Raw genomic sequence first — 7,163 nt, 5'->3', positions numbered from 1 at the left:
GATTACATCAGCAGTCTGTAGTCTTCGTTACCACGTTTGTGTGGAGCGTGCTGCATCGTCAAGACTGCCGACGGGGATTGCAGATCCCTTTGTAATTACTGCAGTCACATGCGAGACTATACGGTGCCATACCCCAAAATTTCCACGGCCGTGAAACCTGATTCATAGAGTTAGGCTGGTACTTACTTAGGTAGGTAGATGGTCCATGAAGCCTGGAAATGGAATTACTGCGGCGCGAAAGTAAACAGAGCTGGGTTGGAGGCTGTGCAGCACGGAGTATTTGTATTCATTTCGTATTTATGAGCGAGCAGGGTATGGAGATAAGTTCTGAGACACGTCATAATGTCGGCGCTCTCATCTGAAAGATGAGTGCAGATATTCGTTCCCCCCAGTACTTGAGTGAGAACGCTCAGAGTTACCTGTGCGTGGGAGGGGCCGAGCACTTCGCAACATGACAGCTACTCACGTAAGTACATACACTGGAGTTGACAGCTATATCAGATTTTTTTTTGCAGAATTTGGTTCATAACATTCCTTTACAATAATAATTGTGGAGGAAGTATGAATGGAAAAGTTGGATAATAATATTGATATCAGTAGGAATTGGGAAACTATTAAAGATAATATGAAAACATCAGATAGCAGCATAAACTATGATTTGACGAAGAATTCTCAAACGTATTAGATCAAACGAGGCAGGCTAAATTGCAGCGGTTACAGAATTACAGCCAAATGAATGGACATAATGTGAATGTACAACGAGAACCCATGAGATATTTTAGGAACAACAGGGAATATCCGAAAAAAAACACAAATCAGGAACAAGAATACCAGGGACTTGTATCTAAGAATTGTAAGTAGGCCTACCAACTTACAAATAATTGCATAAAATATGACAGTGGTAATCAAACTACAGATTCTGATATTCTAAATAGGCGCATTATGAAGCGTGGAGCCTCCATTTGTCGTCATGGAATGGCTTCTCTGATGAGAGGACGGGTCTGATCGTAGCCCAGTCTGTATCTGTCACTGTCACTTTCAGTTTCATATTTACGAGTTTACACAAATCCACAAATATCTAAGTTTATATATATTGTGACATGTATATCTATTGCTAGTCAACGACTCGGTAAACATATTCCCGCGGGAGCCAACAAGCGCAACAATATGGTGTCCATTGTTAGGCAACGGATCAGTAAACACTCCTCATTAACAACAGAAGATGTGCTTTCTACATGGTCTGTGCAAAGTGGTTACAAAGAAGTATTCAGCAGCATAGAAAAATGGTCGAATGGAGTTTCGAAACGCCAGCCTGCTGGGATATGAGTTTGGGAGTAGAGGAATTGAGTTGGCAGTTGCAGGAGAATGGCACAAAGGGAAGTAGGTTGTGAAAAGAAGAATTCATGTGTGATCTGAAGTGACAATGAGACTGTTATAAATCCGTTTCCAGGATACGACAAATGAAGACTGAGAACACTAGTGTCTGTGTGTTACAGTGAACTGTAAACTGTGTAGAATGGCGATAGCGCTGTACTTCCTGCAGTCCCGAGTTCTGTATAAGGTGTCAATAAATCCGTTCCCCCCAAGTCCAAGTGCCCTGCGAAATGAAAAAGATTGGGAACCATTGATGTAATGCATCATAGACCAAATCAAACACGATTCAAATTTCAGTACAAAAGCACGGACTGTACAGATATATCCCAACAGCTGATTCCAACGCTGACGCTGCTGTTTCAAACTGACGCCCAAAAGAAGGAGAGATTCGTGGTTATTAGTTACATTTGCGAAAAAAGAAAACTGGGTATCCACTGAGACTGACTGATTAACTGCTTATTTAACGATGCACATCAACCGCTTTAAGTCATGTATCGTCGAATAATTAGGTGATTTGGAAAGGAAGTTGAATGAATCAGTAAAGGTAAAAAAGGTAAAATTGTCCCTGTGCTTAACTAATTAAGGAGTACGCCATGAAGGCGTATGGGGAAGTGGATGCATAGATCCACATTTTCTTGACCTCGGCACTAGTTGGCCGTGGGTGGTCAGTTTCACGCCCCTACCACTTTAACCCTAGGGACAAGCCCCCAGAATCCATTGGATAGAGGGTTAGTTGGAACCCATGGCCGGTCTGGACGACTTTGAGAAAAATATTGACCCTACCGGGACTCGAACTCCGACCCCTCGGTCGTCCAGCCTGTAGCCATTCGCTATTCCGACTACGCTATCCCGGCTCCTGACTGAAAGAGTACTGACCGAATTTACTAAAGCGACCTCCTCAAATTTACTTGGGATTGTGGAAGTTCACATCAAAGCTTTGTGTAGACAGACGGTCTCTGTGCCGAAATTTAGTGCTAATGCTGACCACAACGTTCGGAACTCTGCGTTGTTGACAGATTCCAGAGTTTAAAATAAAAGCCTTGTACGAACAATAGGCACATTTCGTAGAAAGCAACAGAGCGTGCGAGAGAACAACGCATTTGTGTCATGGCCAGTGGATCACAGTCCGGTCACCGATGAGTATATGGACATTTACGTCTTTCAGCCGTGTGCATGGCAAGTCATTCTCAAGGAAAAACTAAAGCAATTAGCTCCCAAACTCCAGGTAAGACCGGAGCAGCTTGTTGTCACGTGGAAGTATTTGGCAAACATGTACCTACCTAGCTGCGCCAACTACATTGCGATGTAGCAGTGTAAAGCCCTCATTCCTCAACCAGTGGGGTAGATGCTCTCCTTTCCACATCGTAATCTGCGTAGCATAGCAACTAAAGGAATAATATTCGCATACTGTATTCGCCATTAATTAATGTCTGATCGTCATGTATTTGGTTCCTTCAAATGGAAATCGATTAAAAAAATTTGGCAATATACAATCTTTGGCATTGGGACTACAATGAATAATCTGTTATCACATATTTTCATAAAATACTGCAATCGTTAGTGTAAAGTTTCGGCAATTTAATTGATATAACGTGGCATAACTAGTTAACACAACAACACACAGGTCTGCGGCAAGGAGTGGGGATATGTAATGATTGAGAACAAAAATGGCTTCTCCAGAAGTACAATTACCATAGCATCAATCTTAAAAAGGAATTTTGAAATTCATTTAAATTTCATGTAATGATATGGCATCTATAAACTGCTTTTTGTGCTAAAGAAGATAATGACGACCGAACCTCATTAACAGAGAAATGTTATTCATCCCCATAATTAGAAACAGAAACACGAAAACAATTAGTGTATGTATATACAACCGCAGAGTTCACGTGACCCCTACTTCCTGTTGCGCCATACACGTCACAATATTATACGTTTCTTCATCACAATATTTAAAGCATAAATATCATAATATGTTAAAATTTACTCCTGGAATGAGTATTCGAACCTCATCCACAAATCATAAACCAGTATTTCCATACCTATGTAGCAACGTCAAATATCCAGTTCAGTCCAATAATTAAAACGTCTATGTATCCACAATCCGTCAATAATGCAACAATTGTTTATTCACCATTTAACACTTAATACAACATGTTTCGACCATAGATGGCCATCTTCATGTGTCTTAATGTATCGAAACTGTTACACTGTTCTAATGTGCACTTTAACCACACTCTGCAGTCCACTTAAAAATAACATAAAAATAATTAATTAAAATCCATCGATATATTAAGACAACTGAAGATGGCCATCTGTGGTCGAAACATGTTGTGTTAAGTGTTAAATGGTGAATAAACAATTGTTGCATTATTGACGGACTGTAGATACATAGACGTTTTAATTAATGTTTTGCAACAGGGTGCTGAAATACAAAATTCCAGTCCAGCAAATTGCTGCTGGCGTTCCTCAGCAAAATCATTCTTAGTTTCGAGTCCCGTCGGGACCCATGGTCTAATTTATTTTCGTTCCAAGTCCGTTTATGTGTTTGGAAATGAGGTCTGCTCTTCGACGAGAGGAGAGATTTGTCTTTCTGAGTGGGCGCCATGTTTGTTGCACCGTATTTCTCACGAGTGTACCCGTACTCACGCAGTATATCTACGTAAGGACATTTGTAACTTATTGAGACCATACGCACTTTGTTACTTTACTACATTGAATAGTACTTATGCAAGATATACACTGTAAATCCATCAATCCTGGCTTCTGCAGCAAATTATGTCTTAATTTATTTTACTACTCCGAAACGGCATTTAGTCACCTGAAAGGTTGTAGGCCTGACCACCGCCAAATTTAAGCCTCTTATGCTCCCTATCCATTGCTTCTCTTCGTCCAGTTGCTCGTGCATTTATGTTTGGATGACTTGCACCTGTTTCATACACAAGTGAAATGATACACACTCTATTTCACAGCGTGTTTTGACAAGTTTTGCTGTTTTCTAGTCGGTCAACTTAGGAAAGTTACAGAAATCCCTTAGAATACTGGCACTGAGAGGAAAGTTTTACTTGTATATACGAGTATATTAGATAAATGACGCTGTTGATCATGAATTATGTCATTATCCGTTCAGTGTAATGGGAGAATCTGAGGACAGTACGTGCGTTGCAGGTCTCTATTTAGACACCAATGATTTATTCGATTAATAAGATTATGATATGATATCTTGTGCATAAGGACGAAGTCATAATAAGAATTTGTTACTTTTCAGAAATGTATCACACATTGAGCAATCATAACGTTACTTAAACTGAAAAGTATGGTGTATAGAAAGATCTCTCCTTGTATGGATGGTAGGAAGGAGAAATGTACTAAACAACGTATTCCATCCTCAAGAGCTCTGTGCGTGCTGATGTCCCAACACTATTCTAGTTCTGTCGAAATCCTGCCAAGTGTGCCTTCGTCCACTTGTTGTACGGTTCAGTGATGTTTGACATAAGAGGCACGTAGACAGCAGCCTTCACGAAATCCAATAATGAGAAACGTAACGGGGTTAAGACAGGTGACCTTGGTACGCCAACACGACACCACGACCAATTAATTTGCCTGGGTAATGTTTATCAATGCGGCAGGACTGAGAAAAGACAGAGGAACTTAGCAAAGAAACTTGGGGATATACTACACACTCTAGCTCAGATGATGAGTCTAGAGTCTAGTTTAAATAAATATTAAGCATAAAATTTATATAAGTTTATAATTATTCTGTGTAGGTTTTTACTCAGAATATGCAGTCATCAGCAGCGACTTGAAGCACAGAGCAAATGATGCTCGAGATGGTTCAAGTTCGTATAGCAACAGGCGTGACCAGAGTGGTTTGAACGGCTGTTGTACTGCGATGTGGAAAGCAAATGGAAAAACTACCACATTATCACTTTTCCTGGATAGTCTCTTTCCAAAAACAGAAGATCGCATTAAGTGGAGAAACTGTTTTGGAAGAGACTGTGGACCTGTCGTCTGACAGATTACTGATGATGATGATGATGCTAATCAGACTAATTCCTTCAGATTATGTTCTTCTGGATAATGACACATGTAGCATCGAAGGTGGTTACCAACGATTCAGAGGGACATGTGGCCTCCAGCTTCATAATGTGGCGTGTAGAGCCGTTGCTAGGGAACGACCGTGAAATAACCAGCTATACAACAGCCGTTGCTAGGTAATGGATCTGTAAACAACGGCCGGTGTTAGATAATTGCCATAACCGACGCACTCAACAATATAAGAATTGTTGGAAACGATATTCTCTGTGCGGTCCGTGCCGAGGCTATATAACGAGGAGCAGCTGTGATTAAGAGAGAGTCTTGAGACTGCAGTGAGAAGGGCAGACGGTTGGTGTGAGAAGGCCGCCAGCTTTATTTCATATTTTCTAGTTCACTCGCGCTGAATTAGCTTGGTCTCAAGTGATTAAATAACTGCGAAGCGATTTGCTGATTTGGATGCCAGTGCTCAGGAAATTAGATTGTTTCAAAATCCGTTTGACTGTGATGCTGCAGATGTCCCATGTCAAATTCAAATGGAAATTATTGAACTTCAGGAAAATTATCATATTAAAGACAAATACAAGGAACGAAATTTGATCGAATTTTATAAATTTCTGAACTCTGAGCAATTTCCAAATTTAAAGAAATTTGCTTGTAAATTTATCTCCATTTTTGAGACGACATATCTGTGTGAACAAGCTTTACCCACATGAAGTACATCAAGTCGATATACAGGGCAAATTTATCCGATGAACATTTAAAGTCGCTACTTGCGATTAGCGTTTCAAAAATTGAACCTCAATTTAATCAGATTTTAAGAATGCAAAAAGAGTTCCATCATTCACATTAATTGTTTTCTTATAATTTGTGGTGAAAATATGAGCATTTGCTGCTACTGTCTGTTGTCATTGATATACTATAATTGATTCTCACGTACTTTGTATTTAGTTTATGAAATTCTGTGATTTCAATAAAACTCATATACCTAGAGTTATTAATTTGCCATTTTATCCGGCCCGTTGAAAGTGCTGAATTACCTAAAGTGGCCCGCGTGTCGAAAAGTTTGGAGACCCGTGGTTTAGAATAGCAAATGTGTATAGATCTGGTGGTACGTGGGTAAGACATGGGCGTAGTATTGGGAAGGTACTGGGTTCGAGACCACGGTGTCTTTTGTCAATAGAAATTGAAAAGTGAATAAATAAATACGATTTTTCTGCAGCTATAAACCAAGTCGTAGAATATGAGGAGGATCGCAGAAAGTTGCAGCATAGATGTTCTGGTGGTCAAGAGGTAAGGCACCGGCGTTGTAAATGAAAGGTCCGTGGTTCGAAAACACAAGAATTTTTGTAATGAGATTTTTATGGAATTATATAGCGAGATGTAACATAAGAGGAAGATTAAAGGTAGAAAATTTCCGTGGCATTGGTGGCGTATTGGTAAAACACCGGCGTAGTAAACCCAGGTACGAAACAAAGTATAATTTTGTGATTTAGAAAGTAGGGTAATTGATTTTTCTGGAATTATAACCGAAGATGTAGCTTAAGAGGAAGATAAAAGAAAGTAAATTTCAGAGGTGCTTGTGGTCTAGGGGTAAGACACCAGCTTAGTGTTCAGAAGGTCCCTGGTTCAAAACCAGTAGGATTTTTGTGGAAAAAAAAGGAAAAGAAGAAAACCAACAGCAGTGCAAGAAGTGAAGAGATAGAGATAAGAAGGTGTGGAGGGGGCGAGGGAGGGCATATTTTTGCTTTTTT

At 39.9% G+C, this 7,163-nt stretch overlaps 1 protein-coding gene across 1 annotated transcript in view; it reads left to right on the top strand.

Moving 5' to 3' along the window:
* The first annotated feature begins 406 nt into the window (after positions 1-406).
* The window catches only part of LOC111864254, a 70,163-nt gene continuing 63,406 nt past the window's right edge, over positions 407-7,163 (top strand). The window contains exon 1 of the mRNA XM_033751359.1: positions 407-466. The gene's annotated coding sequence lies outside the window, so the exon portion shown is untranslated. The remainder of the gene's footprint in view (positions 467-7,163) is intronic.

The sequence above is a fragment of the Cryptotermes secundus genome, unplaced genomic scaffold, assembly GCF_002891405.2.
Source record: "Cryptotermes secundus unplaced genomic scaffold, Csec_1.0 scaffold33, whole genome shotgun sequence".
Taxonomy (NCBI): domain Eukaryota; kingdom Metazoa; phylum Arthropoda; class Insecta; order Blattodea; family Kalotermitidae; genus Cryptotermes; species Cryptotermes secundus.
The sequence above is the reverse complement of the archived record's forward strand: the minus strand, read 5'-3'. Positions and strand labels throughout refer to the sequence as shown.